The 20,544-nt window shown below is 46.2% G+C and overlaps 5 non-coding genes across 5 annotated transcripts; all 5 read right to left on the bottom strand.

Annotated features, from left to right (window-relative positions):
* Positions 1-6,784: 6,784 nt before the first annotated feature.
* LOC147145259 (U2 spliceosomal RNA) lies at positions 6,785-6,975 on the bottom strand. Its single transcript, XR_015087619.1, has one exon. It is a non-coding gene; the product is annotated as a U2 spliceosomal RNA (small nuclear RNA).
* Positions 6,976-8,587: 1,612 nt separating this feature from the next.
* On the bottom strand, positions 8,588-8,751 carry LOC147145258 (U1 spliceosomal RNA). The gene has a single exon (XR_015087674.1). It is a non-coding gene; the product is annotated as a U1 spliceosomal RNA (small nuclear RNA).
* A 5,593-nt stretch (positions 8,752-14,344) lies between these two features.
* On the bottom strand, positions 14,345-14,535 carry LOC147145257 (U2 spliceosomal RNA). Its single transcript, XR_015087625.1, has one exon. It is a non-coding gene; the product is annotated as a U2 spliceosomal RNA (small nuclear RNA).
* Positions 14,536-16,144: 1,609 nt separating this feature from the next.
* Positions 16,145-16,308, bottom strand: LOC147145256 (U1 spliceosomal RNA). Its single transcript, XR_015087686.1, has one exon. It is a non-coding gene; the product is annotated as a U1 spliceosomal RNA (small nuclear RNA).
* A 3,026-nt stretch (positions 16,309-19,334) lies between these two features.
* On the bottom strand, positions 19,335-19,522 carry LOC147145255 (U2 spliceosomal RNA). The gene has a single exon (XR_015087637.1). It is a non-coding gene; the product is annotated as a U2 spliceosomal RNA (small nuclear RNA).
* Positions 19,523-20,544: the final 1,022 nt, after the last annotated feature.

Here is a 20,544-nt window from a genome sequence, read left to right as displayed (position 1 = left end):
TGAGTCCCATTCTAAATCATGATTTTTGATGCATTGTAAACCTGATGTGTTTTCGTGCATTTTTCAATGATTACCGAATGAAACTATTGTGTGACGAGTGCACTACGCAGCCAAAGTATAAAATTAGTGTTGAGAGTGTGAACAGCCCTAATCCTCCAGGTGGCGCCAAGATAAGAACCTTCTAATTATGCTGGGGTCATCCCAGTAGCGTTTCTGCTTCCGGGGTGACATTGGCTGCCATTTGCCAAATTTTGCTTTGCCTTTTGCTGTGCCTTTTCAGACGTGTGTAAGTACACGCACATACGTTCACACGCGCCAGCCGTGCACGTGTGCAAAGGAATACGTGCGGTTGTGCTGGAGCTTAGAGGAATTTCACTTTAGGGGTTTGGCGGATGTCTTAACTACTTCATTATTTGTACCAAATTCAAATGATGTGTAGAGAGAGCGAGAGGGAACCAAATGAACATGAGAATTTATTAACAATTGACTATTAATGACAAACAATTGGTTATTAATGAGTTGAGCCCCCGAATTAGTTAAATAATAAAATGTTCTGGCCAACGTTGCCGCGGTTACTGGAGGTTCTCCGCCGGCGAGTGAGCGAGTGCAACTGCTGCCGAACGTCAGGGAGGAGCTCTGCTGTCGGGGGCGGCCGACCGTTGTGACGACGGTGGACTCCGAAGACGCTGCCCAATCCAGCCGAGGCTCACAGCCTGCGCCTGCAGACGTGAAGACGTGCAGTGAGAACTTTAACAAAACGCACTTGTTGACTGAATGGTTCAGGGAATTTTGAAGAAAAAGAAAGCCAAAAATATTTTTTTAATTATATCAACTACAACCACGGCAAAGAGACTGTTGACCACCTGGATTAGTTGTCAGAGTTTGTTGTGATTAGATAGGATGGATAGATAGATAGATAGATAGATAGATAGATAGATAGATAGATAGATAGATAGATAGATAGATAGATAGATAGATAGATAGATAGATAGATAGATAGATAGATAGATAGATAGATAAAGAGATAGATAGATGGATGGATAGAAACTATATATGTATGGAAGATAGAGAGAGATAGATAGATAAAGAGAGAGATAGATAGATAGATAGATAGATAGATAGATAGATAGATAGATAGATAGATAGATAGATAGATAGATAGATAGATAGATAGATAGATCGATAGATCGATAGAGAGAGAGAGATAAAGAGATAGATAGATAGATGGATAGATAGATAGATAGATAGATCGATAGATAGATAGATAGATAGATAGATAGATAGATAGATCGATAGATCGATAGAGAGAGAGAGATAAAGAGATAGATAGATAGATGGATAGAAACTATATATGTATGGAAGATAGAGAGAGAGAGATAGATAAAGAGAGAGATAGATAGATAGATGGATAGAAACTATATATGTATGGATTTGTCTGGTGCCACTGAACATTTTGAAAGTGAGAAAATATTCAGAAAAGATTGTGTCCATTTTTTGGTCAAAATACCGCAAGAGGCAGAAGGGTTGAATAGTATCGTTCAGTCAGTACATTACCTAAACCATTAGGAATGAGGTAAAATGAATCTGCAAAAACATTCCCATCATGCCTTGCTTCACTTCTACCAAGAATTCAAAGCGGGAATTGTCCCAGCCCCCATGCTTCACTTCCTGTTTCTTTGTGTGGTCAGGAACATAATTTTACGCTGCTGACATCGAGTGGTGTAACAGCATTTTAATAAAATTTGAAGTATGACAAATATCCTTGTTTACTTTAGCTCTTTTTGGAGTAGCGTGGGCAGAGCAAGACAATGTTTTCTTATGGTGGGAAACAAAGGTCTTTCTTGATAAAACTATGACTTTGTATTCTTTTAATTGTTTTTCTATCTTGAAAGGGAAAAAGATTAAAATAAAATACTAAACTATATCCTTCTGAAATGATATTGCAAACTTTCAACATCAGAAGTCTTGCCTTCACTTCTTAGGATACTGCGACATGGGGCATTCGTAATCATGAGTATTGGCTGCAATGACCGAAACACCACCGTGAAACGTCAGACCAAGTTTAATGCTTGTCGTTAACCAGCAGAGGGAGTGCACCATTCGACGTCGAGGTTTGACCTGGCGCAATAATCCAATCGCAAGAAAGTGTCATTTTATATTCAAAAATGTATTTTTTTCCTCCCCTTTGGTGTTTGAGTGATAGACGTATTAGCCAACCAGAATTGTCGATGCTCGGGTTTGAATGGTACTGGCCAATCTATGGGGTCATTATTGAAGCAAAACCATTTACAAATGCGCATTTCAATCCACAAATGTGTCCAAAAAATCATATCCGTAAACACAGTCACAAATGCCTATTGAGCATCCACAAATGCGTATTGAGAGTTTACCAGAGCTGGGCATTAGACCATTTTTTGTCTGTCCGGCCGCGACCCTCCACCCTTGACTTGGGTACCCTTACGGCCGCGACCCCTCGGCCATATTCATAAACATTGTCGGCCCCGTTCCGCCCTCCGACCAAAAAACAAAGCATCCACAATTGACATCTCCGCGGGAGAAATGCTCTAACGGCAGAGGCTTTTTAAAGATCATTAGCTGACTAATTTACAATTTGAACCCGCTGTGGACACGCTTCAATCTCGCCAGTAGTACTTAGCCAACGTGCGTGTGCTTACTTGCATTGCGAGCCCCGGGCTCGATTTATCGTATAATTATTTGGGTCAAACAGCAGCCAGAAGTCGTAGTCAAGTTACTTATTTATCTTCCACACGTCCCCTCCTTCAAAATAAAAGCATTCCAGCAAACCACTATACACAGCTGCTTGGCTATGGCGTATTTCACAATGCGTTAGTCATGTTAATCAATGTGGCATTTGTTTGTGTAAGAAGAGACGTGCAACAACAACGTGCGTTCAAGCGTGTTTGTGTTTCCTTATTTTCACATCACGTAACCCGCGCCTCCCACCTACAACTGGGGCATACTATTACAAGAGGAGGCGGGGGGTGCTGAGGGGCAATACCACAATCCCTATAACATCAGTTGTCGCTCGCGTCGACGCGGGAGTAGAAAGAAGCCTAAAAAGAAGCCTTTCACCGAGTAGGCTGAGATTAAATTCCGCCGCCCCGCGAGCACGTCGCACCCATGAGGGCCGATTAGTGGGCCTGACTAAAAGCCACTTGCTTATGTGTTTTTGTTCTTTAATATTACTCTACCTCATACCTTTTTCGTATAATTGATAGTCGTAACTTGCGTAGCAATGGACACCCAAACTGCGGTATTCTTGCTGCTGCTGATGGCTATTTTTTGCGCGATCGTGTCCGGCGACTTGGCTCGGAGCCGAGCCCCCATTGTTTACAGCCGGAATCAGCTGTTAGCACTCCGTGCTAACCATGCGCCGGCTCCCGGGGCGAGACCCGATATCCCCCGTGAGCTGAGGAGGAAGAGACGGGGATCTCGTGCGGGGGTTAAACGCAGGGAAAGGAGGAGACGATACCATCCTGTCCTCCCGTCTGTTATCATGGGGAATGTTAGATCGCTCCCCAACAAGATGGACGAGCTAGCGGCGCTTACCCGGCACGAGAGGGACTTCCGGGAGGCTAGCCTGATGCTATTCACGGAGTCGTGGCTAACAACGCTAACACCGAACGCGGTCGTAGAATTGGACGGCTTCCAAACCATACGCGCGGACAGGACGCTGGAGAGTGGAAAGAGGAAAGGAGGAGGGCTGGCTGTGTTTGTGAACGATAGATGGTGTAATCCTGGGCACATCACGATTAAGGAGCAGCTTTGCAGCAGGGATATTGAGCTGCTAGCTGTTGGCATGAGGCCATTCTACATCCCGCGAGAGTTTAGTCACGTGATCGCGGTGACTGTCTACGTCCCACCAGCTGCCAGCAGCGACACAGCCTGTGATGTCTTGACTGCAGCAGTGAGCAGGCTACAAACACAGCACCCAAATGCCCTGGTACTCATCTCTGGTGACTTCAATCATGCCTCCCCTTCCTCCTCTCTGCCTTCATTCACACAGTATGTCACCTGCCACACCAGAGACAATAAAACACTGGACCTTTTCTATGCCAACACCAAGGAGGCATACACATCACTGCCCCTCCCCCCGCTGGGCAAAGCTGATCACAACCTGGTGGCTCTCCAGTCTGTGTACAAACCTCTGGTCCGCAGGCAGCCAGCTGTGACCCGCACGGTTCAGAGATGGTCTGGAGAGGCAGAGGAGGCCTTAAAGGACTGCTTCAGCACAACTGTGTGGGAAGTATTCAGCGATGCTCACGGGGAAGACATTAGTAGTCTAACGGACACTGTTACAGACTATATAAATTACTGGGGGGGACCTGCAGTGGGCAAATGAGCTAAATCTCTTTTTCAATAGGTTCGATCAGATGCCTGCCTCCACTCCGTCTCTCCTGCTGCAGTCTCCACCTACTCCTCCTGCTGGGCGTGTCACCCCCTCCCCTCTTTTCTCCACAGTCTCCAGCTCCCAGCTACACCAGATAGCCACCACTCCTTCCTGTCCAGCCTTGGCCTTCACAACATCTCAGGTGAGGAACCAGCTGAAGAAGATGAAGGCGAGGAAGGCAGCGGGTCCAGATGGCATCAGCCCCCAGCTCCTCAAATCCTGCGCAGACCAGCTGTGTGGAATTGTCCAGCACATGTTCAACCTGAGCCTGAAGCTGGGCAGGGTCCCCCAGCTATGGAAAACATCCTGCCTGGTCCCGGTGCCAAAGACCCCCCACCCGAAGGAGCTCAACAGCTTCAGACCGGTGGCGCTGACGTCTCACCTGATGAAGACCCTGGAGAGACTGGTCCTTGTCCACCTGCGCCCCCTGGTGAGCTCCTCAATGGACCCACTCCAGTTCGCATACCAGCCTGGCATCAGTGTGGATGATGCCATCATCTACCTCCTCCACACTTCACTCTCCCACCTGGAGAAGGCGGGGAGCACTGTGAGGATCATGTTCTTTGATTTCTCCAGTGCTTTCAACACCATCCAGCCCACCCTACTGGGAGACAAGCTGGAGCGGGCGGGGGTGGCGCACCACCTCACCACATGGATCCAGGACTACCTCACAAACCGGCCACAGTATGTGAGGACACAGGACTGTGTGTCTGACGTGCTCCTCTGCAGCACGGGGGCCCCACAGGGAACTGTCTTGGCTCCCTTCCTGTTCACCCTCTACACCTCGGACTTCAACTACAGCACCCCTACCTGTCACCTGCAGAAGTTCTCTGACGACTCTGCGATTGTCGGCCTCATCACAGGCGGAGATGATCGGGAGTACAGAGAACTTACTCAGGGTTTTGTGGACTGGTGCCAGCAGAACCGCCTCCTGATCAATGCGGGGAAATCCAAAGAAATGGTGGTGGATTTCGGTAGGCGCCAGCACTCTTCACCTGCACCAGTGAACATCCGGGGAACAGATGTTGAGAGAGTCTCAACTTACAAGTACCTGGGTGTTCATCTGAACAATAAACTGGACTGGTGCGACAACACAGACGCCCTCTATAGGAAGAGTCAGAGCAGACTCTTCCTCCTCAGGAGACTGAGGTCTTTTGGGGTTCAGGGGACACTCCTCAGGAACTTTTATGACTCGGTGGTTGCATCGGTCATCTTCCAGGGAGTGGTCACCTGGGCAGGCGGCGTCTCGGCCCGGGACAAGAAGCGGCTGGACAAACTGGTCAAGAGGGCCGGCTCTGTCCTGGGCTGCTCCCTGGACTCTGTGGACTCGGTGGGGGACAGGAGGATGTTGGCCAAGCTGTCATCAATGCTGGGCAACCCGGACCACCCCCTCCAGGGCACCCTAACAGCACTCCACAGCACCTTCAGTGACAGACTGTTACACCCTCGCTGTGCAAAGGAGAGATTCCGCCGTTCCTTCTTGCCTGCTGCTGTCAGACTCTTTAACAAGAACATTGTGTAGTCTCTACAAACTGGCGGTCATTAGTGCAATTGTGCAGTCCTGCACCTGAGCTCGTATCGTGCAATACCCAATATTCCCCACTACTGTAATACCGTGCAATACTCAACATTCCCCACTACTGTTAGTCTAGTTTTATTTTTATCCAATGCTGTTCCTTACATTTCACTACAGCACTGCAGCACTGTCACTTAGAGTATTTTTTCCTCTGTACTATGTACAGGCCGAAATGAGTGTTCCTCATATTTTTTATGTAGATGTAGGTTGGTGTGTATACACATGTGTATATACACATGTTACTGCGTATATCTACATAGGTTTGATTCTAAATGTTTGCCGTCAATGTTATACATTAATGGCCACATTATGCCGCCGCCCCTGTGTGACCTATATCTTTGCTACTGTAACAATGAAAATTTCCCCACTGTGGGATCAATAAAGGCATTCTTATTCTTATTCTTATTCTTTACACTGCTGACATCGAGTGGTGTAACAGCATTTTAATAAAATTTGAAGTATGACAAATATCCTTGTTTACTTTAGCTCTTTTTGGAGTAGCGTGGGCAGAGCAAGACAATGTTTTCTTATGGTGGGAAACAAAGGTCTTTCTTGATAAAACTATGACTTTGTATTCTTTTAATTGTTTTTCTATCTTGAAAGGGAAAAAGATTAAAATAAAATACTAAACTATATCCTTCTGAAATGATATCGCAAACTTTCAACATCAGAAGTCTTGCCTTCACTTCTTAGGATACTGCGACATGGGGCATTCGTAATCATGAGTATTGGCTGCAAAGACCGAAACACCACCGTGAAACGTCAGACCAAGTTTAATGCTTGTTGTTAACCAGCAGAGGGGGTGCACCATTCCTGGAGATGCTGCAATACCAGGTCGATGCATGGAGTGGACGGAGCAAGCCCCTTTTCCATCTCCCAGTTCCAAAAATCAATTTAATATATAGTCCCCAGATAGGAGACGTATCAGATATTAAACTGATAAGAACAGATACTACACTTGATCTTAGCCAAAAGGCCGAGAAGCGATAACTACATATCGGCACAGGGGTCCACTTCATTCCTGACCGGATGAGCTACAGTGACGGTGACAAACGTCAAATAGCCATAACAAACACATTTACAGCCCAAACAACAACTACACGCATTTTAGGTAATGACTAGTGCAACTGTGTTGTTTTTGCCCGCCTGCAAATGAAACGAAAGCTGAGCAATTGCTGGGTACTTTGGGTTATGTGGCCCAAAGTGTCCAATAGCAAAGCAGCAATACACGTGTCGTGGACATGTCTGGTGGACACTAATTTTGCTTGCGCTGAACCCAATGATAAGTTTAGGGCTGCACGATAAATCGAAATTTAATCGACGTCGAGGTTTGACCTGGCGCAATAATCCAATCGCAAGAAAGTGTCATTTTATATTCAAAAATGTATTTTTTTCCTCCCCTTTGGTGTTTGAGTGATAGACGTATTAGCCAACCAGAATTGTCGATGCTCGGGTTTGAATGGTACTGGCCAATCTATGGGGTCATTATTGAAGCAAAACCATTTACAAATGCGCATTTCAATCCACAAATGTGTCAAAAAAATCATATCCGTAAACACAGTCACAAATGCCTATTGAGCATCCACAAATGCGTATTGAGAGTTTACCAGAGCTGGGCATTAGACCATTTTTTGTCTGTCCGGCCGCGACCCTCCACCCTTGACTTGGGTACCCTTACGGCCGCGACCCCTCGGCCATATTCATAAACATTGTCGGCCCCGTTCCGCCCTCCGACCAAAAAACAAAGCATCCACAATTGACATCTCCGCGGGAGAAATGCTCTAACGGCAGAGGCTTTTTAAAGATCATTAGCTGACTAATTTACAATTTGAACCCGCTGTGGACACGCTTCAATCTCGCCAGTAGTACTTAGCCAACGTGCGTGTGCTTACTTGCATTGCGAGCCCCGGGCTCGATTTATCGTATAATTATTTGGGTCAAACAGCAGCCAGAAGTCGTAGTCAAGTTACTTATTTATCTTCCACACGTCCCCTCCTTCAAAATAAAAGCATTCCAGCAAACCACTATACACAGCTGCTTGGCTATGGCGTATTTCACAATGCGTTAGTCATGTTAATCAATGTGGCATTTGTTTGTGTAAGAAGAGACGTGCAACAACAACGTGCGTTCAAGCGTGTTTGTGTTTCCTTATTTTCACATCACGTAACCCGCGCCTCCCACCTACAACTGGGGCATACTATTACAAGAGGAGGCGGGGGGTGCTGAGGGGCAATACCACAATCCCTATAACATCAGTTGTCGCTCGCGTCGACGCGGGAGTAGAAAGAAGCCTAAAAAGAAGCCTTTCACCGAGTAGGCTGAGATTAAATTCCGCCGCCCCGAGAGCACGTCGCACCCATGAGGGCCGATTAGTGGGCCTGACTAAAAGCCACTTGCTTAGTCCAGCTATTTTTTAAAAATTTGTCAGCCGACACCAACCACCCCCCGGCCCAAAAAATGGGCATCCGGCAGGGCCTGAGGGTCCGTTTGACAAAATGGTTATGCCACAATTACTATCTGACAGATGTATCCTAAGATGCGCATCTTGAAGAAGAAGAAGAAGAAGAAATTGACAGGTGTGTTGATTTTGACAAAGTTATCAGGGGATAGCGCAAACGCAGTCCCCCACTACCAGAAATTGTGCAGTCGAGATTCCCACATTTGGGGAATTCGCAGAGGTCAGCACAGCCAGAGTGCAATGGCTGAGCCTCACCCTGGGTGAACCACCTTCTTGATCATGGTATCTCCCCTGCCAGGTAAGTATGAGTTGTCCTACTCACCAAGGACAACCTCTTTCGCACACACAGCTTCTTCAGTCACGGCTCATCTGCGAGACACGTGTCGACACATACGCACACATTCACACTGGATGATGCCTCACTCTTCCACCGGTTTAACCCTCCTGCGGTATTTGACCATTTCTTGGATATTTCAGATCAAAGAATTTTACATCAAAGCCAAAGCATAAAAAAAATAACACGAGGAAGCTGAACTTTCACCCAGATGGTCAGAACATGCCGAAGTTCAAAATGGCACCATGCTGTCATTTTTAAAATGAGTCCTGCATGAGTTAGCTGGTTTCATTGTTTTAACTACGCAGGACGTATTTTGCCATTTTTTGTCCCATTGACTCCCATTATACAGCATGATTTTGGACTTACTGTAAACCTGGTGTGTTTTCGTGCATTTTCAATGAATACCCGATGAGTACATTGTGTGACGGGTCTACTAAACCGTGAAAATCGAAAATTGGAGTTTAGAGTGTTAACAGCCTTAATCCACCATGTGGCGCTAAAGGACAACTAATGATTTTGCTTCGAGATGACGTATGTGCTTGTGGCATGAGTTTGCGTGAGTCGATTTGTTGTGTGTGTGCGTGCGTGCACATACAGGAATATACACTCACGTACACGTGCCTCAGCCGTGCGCGCGTGTGCAAGTGAAAACGCGCGCTCATATTGGAAAATGAAAATGCTGTATGCAAATCTCATTGCTTTCGCTGATGTATGCGCTGTGGGAGTGGCGCTCCATGCATAAAAAGCTGTATTGTGATTGACAAGAAACGTATGTGCATGCGTGCGTGCGTGCGCGCGTGAGCGTGTGTGTGCGTGTGTGCGTGTGTGTTTGTGAGATGAATGGGACAGTTATGACAAAGAGTATTTTAGTGAAGTAAGAGTACTTACCAAATGTTCATGTGTGGATATGAATGTATGCGCGTGCATGTGCGTGCGTGCACGTGCACATGCACGGACGTTCACGCGCACTCAAGACTTTCAGGCTGTGTACGTGTGTCTGCTTACATCAGCCCACAGACTTATACTGTGCAGTGAGAGTTTATGAGTCCCATTCTAAATCATGATTTTTGATGCATTGTAAACCTGATGTGTTTTCGTGCATTTTTCAATGATTACCGAATGAAACTATTGTGTGACGAGTGCACTACGCAGCCAAAGTATAAAATTAGTGTTGAGAGTGTGAACAGCCCTAATCCTCCAGGTGGCGCCAAGATAAGAACCTTCTGATTATGCTGGGGTCATCCCAGTAGCGTTTCTGCTTCCGGGGTGACATTGGCTGCCATTTGCTAAATTTTGCTTTTTGCCTTTTGCTGTGCCTTTTCAGACGTGTGTAAGTACACGCACATACGTTCACACGCGCCAGCCGTGCACGTGTGCAAAGGAATACGTGCGGTTGTGCTGGAGCTTAGAGGAATTTCACTTTAGGGGTTTGGCGGATGTCTTAACTACTTCATTATTTGTACCAAATTCAAATGATGTGTAGAGAGAGCGAGAGGGAACCAAATGAACATTAGAATTTATTAACAATTGACTATTAATGACAAACAATTGGTTATTAATGAGTTGAGCCCCCGAATTAGTTAAATAATAAAATGTTCTGGCCAACGTTGCCGCGGTTACTGGAGGTTCTCCGCCGGCGAGTGAGCGAGTGCAACTGCTGCCGAACGTCGGGGAGGAGCTCCGCTGTCGGGGGCGGCCGACCGTTGTGACGACGGTGGACTCCGAAGACGCTGCCCAATCCAGCCGAGGCTCACAGCCTGCGCCTGCAGACGTGAAGACGTGCAGTGAGAACTTTAACAAAACGCACTTGTTGACTGAATGGTTCAGGGAATTTTGAAGGAAAAGAAAGCCAAAAATATTTTTTTAATTATATCAACTACAACCACGGCAAAGAGACTGTTGACCACCTGGACTAGTTGTCAGAGTTTGTTGTGATCAGATAGGATGGATAGATAGATAGGATGGATAGATAGATAGATAGATAGATAGATAGATAGATAGATAGATAGATAGATAGATAGATAGATAGATAGATAGATAGATAGATAGATCGATAGAGAGAGAGAGATAAAGAGATAGATAGATAGATGGATAGATAGATAGATAGATAGATAGATCGATAGATCGATAGAGAGAGAGAGATAAAGAGATAGATAGATAGATGGATAGAAACTATATATGTATGGAAGATAGAGAGAGAGAGATAGATAAAGAGAGAGATAGATAGATAGATGGATAGAAACTATATATGTATGGATTTGTCTGGTGCCACTGAACATTTTGAAAGTGAGAAAATATTCAGAAAAGATTGTGTCCATTTTTTGGTCAAAATACCGCAAGAGGCAGAAGGGTTGAATAGTATCGTTCAGTCAGTACATTACCTAAACCATTAGGAATGAGGTAAAATGAATCTGCAAAAACATTCCCATCATGCCTTGCTTCACTTCTACCAAGAATTCAAAGCGGGAATTGTCCCAGCCCCCATGCTTCACTTCCTGTTTCTTTGTGTGGTCAGGAACATAATTTTACCTGCCACACCAGAGACAATAAAACACTGGACCTTTTCTATGCCAACACCAAGGAGGCATACACATCACTGCCCCTCCCCCCGCTGGGCAAAGCTGATCACAACCTGGTGGCTCTCCAGTCTGTGTACAAACCTCTGGTCCGCAGGCAGCCAGCTGTGACCCGCACGGTTCAGAGATGGTCTGGAGAGGCCGAGGAGGCCTTAAAGGACTGCTTCAGCACAACTGTGTGGGAAGTTTTCAGCGATGCTCACGGGGAAGACATTAGTAGTCTAACGGACACTGTTACAGACTATATAAATTTCTGCATGGAGAACACCATACCCACCAGGACAGTAAGGTGTTTCTCCAACAACAAACCCTGGATCACACCAGACATAAAAGCTCTCCTGAAGGAGAAGAGGAGGGCTTTTGCGTCAGGCAACATAGAGGAGCGGAGGACTGTGCAGCGCCAGCTGAGGAGGAGGATCAGAGAGGGGAAAAGGTCCTACAGGAAGAGGATGGAGGAGCAGCTGCTGCAGAATAACGCCAGGGGAGTCTGGAGGGGCCTGAAGACCATGTCAGGCCACGGACAACCCAAGACCCGGACTGGGGGGGACCTGCAGTGGGCAAATGAGCTAAATCTCTTTTTCAATAGGTTCGATCAGATGCCTGCCTCCACTCCGTCTCTCCTGCTGCAGTCTCCACCTACTCCTCCTGCTGGGCGTGTCACCCCCTCCCCTCTTTTCTCCACAGTCTCCAGCTCCCAGCTACACCAGATAGCCACCACTCCTTCCTGTCCAGCCTTGGCCTTCACAACATCTCAGGTGAGGAACCAGCTGAAGAAGATGAAGGCGAGGAAGGCAGCGGGTCCAGATGGCATCAGCCCCCAGCTCCTCAAATCCTGCGCAGACCAGCTGTGTGGAATTGTCCAGCACATGTTCAACCTGAGCCTGAAGCTGGGCAGGGTCCCCCAGCTATGGAAAACATCCTGCCTGGTCCCGGTGCCAAAGACCCCCCACCCGAAGGAGCTCAACAGCTTCAGACCGGTGGCGCTGACGTCTCACCTGATGAAGACCCTGGAGAGACTGGTCCTTGTCCACCTGCGCCCCCTGGTGAGCTCCTCAATGGACCCACTCCAGTTCGCATACCAGCCTGGCATCAGTGTGGATGATGCCATCATCTACCTCCTCCACACTTCACTCTCCCACCTGGAGAAGGCGGGGAGCACTGTGAGGATCATGTTCTTTGATTTCTCCAGTGCTTTCAACACCATCCAGCCCACCCTACTGGGAGACAAGCTGGAGCGGGCGGGGGTGGCGCACCACCTCACCACATGGATCCAGGACTACCTCACAAACCGGCCACAGTATGTGAGGACACAGGACTGTGTGTCTGACGTGCTCCTCTGCAGCACGGGGGCCCCACAGGGAACTGTCTTGGCTCCCTTCCTGTTCACCCTCTACACCTCGGACTTCAACTACAACACCCCTACCTGTCACCTGCAGAAGTTCTCTGACGACTCTGCGATTGTCGGCCTCATCACAGGCGGAGATGATCGGGAGTACAGAGAACTTACTCAGGGTTTTGTGGACTGGTGCCAGCAGAACCGCCTCCTGATCAATGCGGGGAAATCCAAAGAAATGGTGGTGGATTTCGGTAGGCGCCAGCACTCTTCACCTGCACCAGTGAACATCCGGGGAACAGATGTTGAGAGAGTCTCAACTTACAAGTACCTGGGTGTTCATCTGAACAATAAACTGGACTGGTGCGACAACACAGACGCCCTCTATAGGAAGAGTCAGAGCAGACTCTTCCTCCTCAGGAGACTGAGGTCTTTTGGGGTTCAGGGGACACTCCTCAGGAACTTTTATGACTCGGTGGTTGCATCGGTCATCTTCCAGGGAGTGGTCACCTGGGCAGGCGGCGTCTCGGCCCGGGACAAGAAGCGGCTGGACAAACTGGTCAAGAGGGCCGGCTCTGTCCTGGGCTGCTCCCTGGACTCTGTGGACTCGGTGGGGGACAGGAGGATGTTGGCCAAGCTGTCATCAATGCTGGGCAACCCGGACCACCCCCTCCAGGGCACCCTAACAGCACTCCACAGCACCTTCAGTGACAGACTGTTACACCCTCGCTGTGCAAAGGAGAGATTCCGCCGTTCCTTCTTGCCTGCTGCTGTCAGACTCTTTAACAAGAACATTGTGTAGTCTCTACAAACTGGCGGTCATTAGTGCAATTGTGCAGTCCTGCACCTGAGCTCGTATCGTGCAATACCCAATATTCCCCACTACTGTAATACCGTGCAATACTCAACATTCCCCACTACTGTTAGTCTAGTTTTATTTTTATCCAATGCTGTTCCTTACATTTCACTACAGCACTGCAGCACTGTCACTTAGAGTATTTTTTCCTCTGTACTATGTACAGGCCGAAATGAGTGTTCCTCATATTTTTTATGTAGATGTAGGTTGGTGTGTATACACATGTGTATATACACATGTTACTGCGTATATCTACATAGGTTTGATTCTAAATGTTTGCCGTCAATGTTATACATTAATGGCCACATTATGCCGCCGCCCCTGTGTGACCTATATCTTTGCTACTGTAACAATGAAAATTTCCCCACTGTGGGATCAATAAAGGCATTCTTATTCTTATTCTTATTCTTTACACTGCTGACATCGAGTGGTGTAACAGCATTTTAATAAAATTTGAAGTATGACAAATATCCTTGTTTACTTTAGCTCTTTTTGGAGTAGCGTGGGCAGAGCAAGACAATGTTTTCTTATGGTGGGAAACAAAGGTCTTTCTTGATAAAACTATGACTTTGTATTCTTTTAATTGTTTTTCTATCTTGAAAGGGAAAAAGATTAAAATAAAATACTAAACTATATCCTTCTGAAATGATATCGCAAACTTTCAACATCAGAAGTCTTGCCTTCACTTCTTAGGATACTGCGACATGGGGCATTTGTAATCATGAGTATTGGCTGCAATGACCGAAACACCACCGTGAAACGTCAGACCAAGTTTAATGCTTGTCGTTAACCAGCAGAGGGGGTGCACCATTCCTGGAGATACTGCAATACCAGGTCAATGCATGGAGTGGACGGAGCAAGCCCCTTTTCCATCTCCCAGTTCCAAAAATCAATTTAATATGTAGTCCCCAGATAGGAGACGTATCAGATATCAAACTGATAAGAACAGATACTACACTTGATCTTAGCCAAAAGGCCGAGAAGCGATAACTACATATCGGCACAGGGGTCCACTTCATTCCCGACCGGATGAGCTACAGTGACGGTGACAAACGTCAAATAGCCATAACAAACACATTTACAGCCCAAACAACAACTACACGCATTTTAGGTAATGACTAGTGCAACTGTGTTGTTTTTGCCCGCCTGCAAATGAAACGAAAGCTGAGCAATTGCTGGGTACTTTGGGTTATGTGGCCCAAAGTGTCCAATAGCAAAGCAGCAATACACGTGTCGTGGACATGTCTGGTGGACACTAATTTTGCTTGCGCTGAACCCAATGATAAGTTTAGGGCTGCACGATAAATCGAAATTTAATCGACGTCGAGGTTTGACCTGGCGCAATAATCCAATCGCAAGAAAGTGTCATTTTATATTCAAAAATGTATTTTTTTCCTCCCCTTTGGTGTTTGAGTGATAGACGTATTAGCCAACCAGAATTGTCGATGCTCGGGTTTGAATGGTACTGGCCAATCTATGGGGTCATTATTGAAGCAAAACCATTTACAAATGCGCATTTCAATCCACAAATGTGTCAAAAAAATCATATCCGTAAACACAGTCACAAATGCCTATTGAGCATCCACAAATGCGTATTGAGAGTTTACCAGAGCTGGGCATTAGACCATTTTTTGTCTGTCCGGCCGCGACCCTCCACCCTTGACTTGGGTACCCTTACGGCCGCGACCCCTCGGCCATATTCATAAACATTGTCGGCCCCGTTCCGCCCTCCGACCAAAAAACAAAGCATCCACAATTGACATCTCCGCGGGAGAAATGCTCTAACGGCAGAGGCTTTTTAAAGATCATTAGCTGACTAATTTACAATTTGAACCCGCTGTGGACACGCTTCAATCTCGCCAGTAGTACTTAGCCAACGTGCGTGTGCTTACTTGCATTGCGAGCCCCGGGCTCGATTTATCGTATAATTATTTGGGTCAAACAGCAGCCAGAAGTCGTAGTCAAGTTACTTATTTATCTTCCACACGTCCCCTCCTTCAAAATAAAAGCATTCCAGCAAACCACTATACACAGCTGCTTGGCTATGGCGTATTTCACAATGCGTTAGTCATGTTAATCAATGTGGCATTTGTTTGTGTAAGAAGAGACGTGCAACAACAACGTGCGTTCAAGCGTGTTTGTGTTTCCTTATTTTCACATCACGTAACCCGCGCCTCCCACCTACAACTGGGGCATACTATTACAAGAGGAGGCGGGGGGTGCTGAGAGGCAATACCACAATCCCTATAACATCAGTTGTCGCTCGCGTCGACGCGGGAGTAGAAAGAAGCCTAAAAAGAAGCCTTTCACCGAGTAGGCTGAGATTAAATTCCGCCGCCCCGCGAGCACGTCGCACCCATGAGGGCCGATTAGTGGGCCTGACTAAAAGCCACTTGCTTAGTCCAGCTATTTTTTAAAAATTTGTCAGCCGACACCAACCACCCCCCGGCCCAAAAAATGGGCATCCGGCGGGGCCTGAGGGTCCGTTTGACGAAATGGTTATGCCACAATTACTATCTGACAGATGTATCCTACGATGCGCATCATGAAGAATAAGAAGAAGAAATTGACAGGTGTATTGATTTTGACAAAGTTATCAGGGGATAGCGCGAACGCAGTCCCCCACTACCAGAAATTGTGCAGTCGAGAGTCCCACATTTGGGGAATTCGCAGAGGTCAGCACAGCCAGAGTGCAATGGCTGAGCCTCACCCTGGGTGAACCACCTTCTTGATCATGGTATCTCCCCTGCCAGGTAAGTATGAGTTGTCCTACTCACCAAGGACAACCTCTTTCGCACACACAGCTTCTTCAGTCACGGCTCATCTGCGAGACACGTGTCGACACATACGCACACATTCACACTGGATGATGCCTCACTCTTCCACCGGTTTAACCCTCCTGCGGTATTTGACCATTTCTTGGATATTTCAGATCAAAGAATTTTACATCAAAGCCAAAGCATAAAAAAAACAACACGAGGGAGCTGAACTTTCACCCAGATGGTCAGAACATGCCGAAGTTCAAAATGGCACCATGCTGTCATTTTTAAAATGAGTCCTGCATGAGTTAGCTGGTTTCATTGTTTTAACTACGCAGGACGTATTTTGCCATTTTTTGTCCCATTGACTCCCATTATACAGCATGATTTTGGACTTACTGTAAACCTGGTGTGTTTTCGTGCATTTTCAATGAATACCCGATGAGTACATTGTGTGACGGGTCTACTAAACCGTGAAAATCGAAAATTGGAGTTTAGAGTGTTAACAGCCTTAATCCACCATGTGGCGCTAAAGGACAACTAATGATTTTGCTTCGAGATGACGTATGTGCTTGTGGCATGAGTTTGCGTGAGTCGATTTGTTGTGTGTGTGCGTGCGTGCACATACAGGAATATACACTCACGTACACGTGCCTCAGCCGTGCGCGCGTGTGCAAGTGAAAACGCGCGCTCATATTGGAAAATGAAAATGCTGTATGCAAATCTCATTGCTTTCGCTGATGTATGCGCTGTGGGAGTGGCGCTCCATGCATAAAAAGCTGTATTGTGATTGACAAGAAACGTATGTGCATGCGTGCGTGCGCGAGCGCGTGAGCGTGTGTGTGCGTGTGTGCGTGTGTGTTTGTGAGATGAATGGGACAGTTATGACAAAGAGTATTTTAGTGAAATAAGAGTACTTACCAAATGTTCATGTGTGGATATGAATGTATGCCCGTGCATGTGCGTGCGTGCACGTGCACATGCACGGACGTTCACGCGCACTCAAGACTTTCAGGCTGTGTACGTGTGTCTGCTTACATCAGCCCACAGACTTATACTGTGCAGTGAGAGTTTATGAGTCCCATTCTAAATCATGATTTTTGATGCATTGTAAACCTGATGTGTTTTCGTGCATTTTTCAATGATTACCGAATGAAACTATTGTGTGACGAGTGCACTACGCAGCCAAAGTATAAAATTAGTGTTGAGAGTGTGAACAGCCCTAATCCTCCAGGTGGCGCCAAGATAAGAACCTTCTAATTATGCTGGGGTCATCCCAGTAGCGTTTCTGCTTCCGGGGTGACATTGGCTGCCATTTGCTAAATTTTGCTTTGCCTTTTGCTGTGCCTTTTCAGACGTGTGTAAGTACACGCACATACGTTCACACGCGCCAGCCGTGCACGTGTGCAAAGGAATACGTGCGGTTGTGCTGGAGCTTAGAGGAATTTCACTTTAGGGGTTTGGCGGATGTCTTAACTACTTCATTATTTGTACCAAATTCAAATGATGTGTAGAGAGAGCGAGAGGGAACCAAATGAACATTAGAATTTATTAACAATTGACTATTAATGACAAACAATTGGTTATTAATGAGTTGAGCCCCCGAATTAGTTAAATAATAAAATGTTCTGGCCAACGTTGCCGCGGTTACTGGAGGTTCTCCGCCGGCGAGTGAGCGAGTGCAACTGCTGCCGAACGTCGGGGAGGAGCTCCGCTGTCGGGGGCGGCCGACCGTTGTGACGACGGTGGACTCCGAAGACGCTGCCCAATCCAGCCGAGGCTCACAGCCTGCGCCTGCAGACGTGAAGACGTGCAGTGAGAACTTTAACAAAACGCACTTGTTGACTGAATGGTTCAGGGAATTTTGAAGGAAAAGAAAGCCAAAAATATTTTTTTAATTATATCAACTACAACCACGGCAAAGAGACTGTTGACCACCTGGACTAGTTGTCAGAGTTTGTTGTGATCAGATAGGATGGATAGATAGATAGGATGGATAGATAGATTAATAGATAGATAGATAGATAGATAGATAGATAGATAGATAGATAGATAGATAGATAGATAGATAGATAGATAGATAGATAGATAGATAGATAGATAGATAGATAGATAGATAGATAGATCGATAGAGAGAGAGAGATAAAGAGATAGATAGATAGATAGATAGATAGATAGATAGATAGATAGATAGATAGATAGATAGATAGATCGATAGATAGATAGATAGATAGATCGATCGATAGAGAGAGAGAGATAAAGAGATAGATAGATAGATGGATAGAAACTATATATGTATGGAAGATAGAGAGAGAGAGATAGATAAAGAGAGAGATAGATAGATAGATGGATAGAAACTATATATGTATGGATTTGTCTGGTGCCACTGAACATTTTGAAAGTGAGAAAATATTCAGAAAAGATTGTGTCCATTTTTTGGTCAAAATACCGCAAGAAGCAGAAGGGTTGAATAGTATCGTTCAGTCAGTACATTACCTAAAACATTAGGAATGAGGTAAAAAAAATCTGCAAAAACATTCCCATCATGCCTTGCTTCACTTCTACCAAGAATTCAAAGCGGGAATTGTCCCAGCCCCCATGCTTCACTTCCTGTTTCTTTGTGTGGTCAGGAACATAATTTTACGCTGCTGACATCGAGTGGTGTAACAGCATTTTAATAAAATTTGAAGTATGACAAATATCCTTGTTTACTTTAGCTCTTTTTGGAGTAGCGTGGGCAGAGCAAGACAATGTTTTCTTATGGTGGGAAACAAAGGTCTTTCTTGATAAAACTATGACTTTGTATTCTTTTAATTGTTTTTCTATCTTGAAAGGGAAAAAGATTAAAATAAAATACTAAACTATATCCTTCTGAAATGATATCGCAAATTTTCAACATCAGAAGTCTTGCCTTCACTTCTTAGGATACTGCGACATGGGGCATTCGTAATCATGAGTATTGGCTGCAAAGACCGAAACACCACCGTGAAACATCAGACCAAGTTTAATGCTTGTTGTTAACCAGCAGAGGGGGTGCACCATTCCTGGAGATACTGCAATACCAGGTCGATGCATGGAGTGGACGGAGCAAGCCCCTTTTCCATCTCCCAGTTCCAAAAATCAATTTAATATATAGTCCCCAGATAGGAGACGTATCAGATATTAAACTGATAAGAACAGATTTTTTTTCTTTTGAACAAGTTTTATTGTTACAATGGACAAATGTTAGTCACATCTCTCCAATATGGAGCACAGCTCTATTCACAAAACAACATGTTCAAACAATATCCTTGTTAGCTTAAAAGTCATCATGTTAACCTTAATAATACCAGGTAAACTATGCATAATATACTGAAATTTAAAAGACAGATTAGATAGAACATATCGAGCCTGTTGTACAGAAGCGTAGTGTCCTTAGTAATTGGGACCTCATCCTACCCTTTCAAACAGCATTCCTCCGGTCCTCTCAGGGCGCCCATAGGAGTTCCTCACCCCTCTTGTTCCTTTTCAGCAGTCTCTCCCGGTGAACCAGACCGTCGCTGCCAAGACCTTTTATGTGTAGCTTCGGTTCCCTCCTCCGGGTGGGCACAGACGACTCTTCTTGGTGGCTGCGTCCTTGGCCTGCCGCCAGCAGCTGTCAGGGTAGCTGCGGCCATTCGGAGCACAGCCACAGGGGGGGTCTGTCTGTGTCTCCTTACCAGCAAGTTTCTGGAGGTCCAGATGGCGTCTTTGATGGCGGCGAGGGTGAGCCACTGCTTTTCAAAGTGTTCTTTAGGGTTTTCCAACTGGCTCACCCCATAGAGCACAAGCTGTGCGTTTAATGCCTCCCTTGCTGGCAAGTCCGGGAATTGTAGGTGGCCGGCTGTCGCCCACAGGTCTACAGCAGCACTGCACTCCCAGAGGAGGTGCCTCACCGACTCGTGGGCGCCACAACCAGGTCGGGGGCAATTTGAAGACGCTGACATTCCTCGGGAGTGCATAACGGACCTCACCGGGAGAATTTCATGGGCCACCATCCATGACAGGTCCCGAAGTCTGTTTGAGAGGGCAGGATGGTTGACATTGCGCCAAACCGTTGTGGGCTCACCAAATGCGAGGCCGGGAACTGGACTCACTGCTTCCCGCTTCTGCACAACAGAGATAAGAGATCTGTGATTTTTTAAAACATGACACTCTTCTTTTTCCAACTCAAACTTTCTTAAAAAATTCCTGATAAAAGAATAAAATGGTGGCAGATT

Source organism: Filicampus tigris, chromosome 7, assembly GCF_054856515.1.
Source record: "Filicampus tigris isolate MCC_2025a chromosome 7, RoL_Ftig_1.0, whole genome shotgun sequence".
In the NCBI taxonomy this organism is placed as follows: domain Eukaryota; kingdom Metazoa; phylum Chordata; class Actinopteri; order Syngnathiformes; family Syngnathidae; genus Filicampus; species Filicampus tigris.
Note: the sequence above shows the minus strand (reverse complement) of the source record. Positions and strands in the feature narration are given on the sequence as shown.